The sequence below is a fragment of the Syzygium oleosum genome, unplaced genomic scaffold (assembly GCF_021117445.2).
Source record: "Syzygium oleosum isolate NSW1041296 unplaced genomic scaffold, Sole_v2.1 Sole_v2.20, whole genome shotgun sequence".
Classification (NCBI taxonomy): Eukaryota; Viridiplantae; Streptophyta; class Magnoliopsida; order Myrtales; family Myrtaceae; genus Syzygium; species Syzygium oleosum.
In genome coordinates this window covers 3,303,989-3,305,594 of record NW_026607504.1, presented here as the reverse complement: position 1 = coordinate 3,305,594, position 1,606 = coordinate 3,303,989, and the positions used below count along the sequence as shown (strand labels likewise).

Here is a 1,606-nt window from a genome sequence, read left to right as displayed (position 1 = left end):
GAGTGAATAAAAAATAACAACCATAGAAAAAAGATAAAAATAACAACCATAGAAAAAGTTTTGGGAAAATGACACAAACAGTTTATGAACTTTGGTTCAATGTGTAATGTGATCTATAAACTTTTAATTTGTTCAATATAATTCCTGAACTCCAATCCAATGTGCAATGTGGTCCATGAACTTTTCATTTGTTCAATGTCATCCCTGAATTTTTAATACATGTTCAATTTAGTCCTTGAATTATATGAAAATGTTCAATATAATCCTTCCATTAATTCTAGTTCAAGGACTACATTGAACATGTATCAAAAGTTAAAGGATCACATTAAACTAATTAAAAGTTCAGGGATTATATTGAATATTAGGTTAAAGTTTATGTACTATATTGAATGAATTAAAAGTTCATGAGATCAAATTACATATTGAGCTAAAGTTCACGAACTATTTGTGTCATTATCTCAAAAATTGTCAATACTATTCAGCGGAGATGTCTCTCTCTTGGCGGTCGATTTGCCAGAGCTATTGCCTCTTCCTTTCAGCTCCATCACCATCAATCGATCGTCCACCGTCTCCGATCAGCTACGGCCGCCGTCAAATCTCCCTCGCTGGCCACCGCAGCCTCCGCCGCAACGGAGCGGAGCATCGACGCTCATCACCACCAATCGGACTTCTCTCGTGCTCTTTCTCTCTCTCGTCTAAATGCATTTGGGGATTTTCCTTTTAAGCTCGCGGTTTCACAGAGTCTGCAGGAGAATTCACAACGACAACGACAACCACTGCACACTCTCTGAAGCTTGGTGCGCGCGCGAGAGCCCGAGGAACCGAGCGAAGCAAGAACACAACGCACGGACCGAGAAATTCATCGCATAGCTTCGTCTTCGTGAGATTCTCGAAGTCTTTCAGTTTCTTCATTTATTAGCAGGTAACCATTCGGATCTCCCCAAGGTAGGATACGGTCCACACTCAATCATACGATTGTTCTGTATTGCCTTCTGTTGTCTATTCCTTGGTCTCAGATTCGTCGATTCCTGTCTTGCAATTTTTAGCTGGGTTTCTCATGTTATATTCCTCGCCAATTGATAGGAATTCCCGTTTGCATAACACCTCGCCCTTCATGCTCACCACCTGTTCGACGTTTTGCCTCGGAGATGACGATGATGAATTAATTGATCAATTTGAGATTGCATCGGAGTGATTTGTATGTTACTGTTCAATGTGCTGATCATACATTGCGAATTGATGCTTCATCCTTCGATGGCCTAGAGTTCTCCTTCCCCTTGGTGTTTCCGTCTACTTTGTTCTCAGTGAATTAAATACTGCATTGGGAGCGTGGCTGAATTGTCCTCTAAACTGAGAGCCTCTGGATTTATTTTTGAGCTTCAGGTGTTCAAAGTGCACAGATCACAATCGTTAAGATGTTAATGTAGAGAAATCCTCTGTAACCGTAAATTGTTCACATTTTGGAGTTGGAGTTTTTCTTTCGCATACTAACTGTTGCTCTGTTTTGGGCTCGGTTGAGACGCCACTTCACATGCAATGGACACGTTGGAGTATCGCTTGTGTCATGCTCGCAATGTACGTGCAAGTACGTGGTGGTTTATCTCGG

The 1,606-nt window shown here is 41.2% G+C and overlaps 1 long non-coding RNA gene across 1 annotated transcript; it reads left to right on the top strand.

Annotated features, from left to right (window-relative positions):
* The first annotated feature begins 466 nt into the window (after nucleotides 1-466).
* Nucleotides 467-1,275, top strand: LOC130140596 (uncharacterized). The gene is made up of 2 exons (XR_008818592.1): nucleotides 467-675; nucleotides 750-1,275. It is a non-coding gene; the product is annotated as an uncharacterized LOC130140596 (long non-coding RNA).
* Nucleotides 1,276-1,606: the final 331 nt, after the last annotated feature.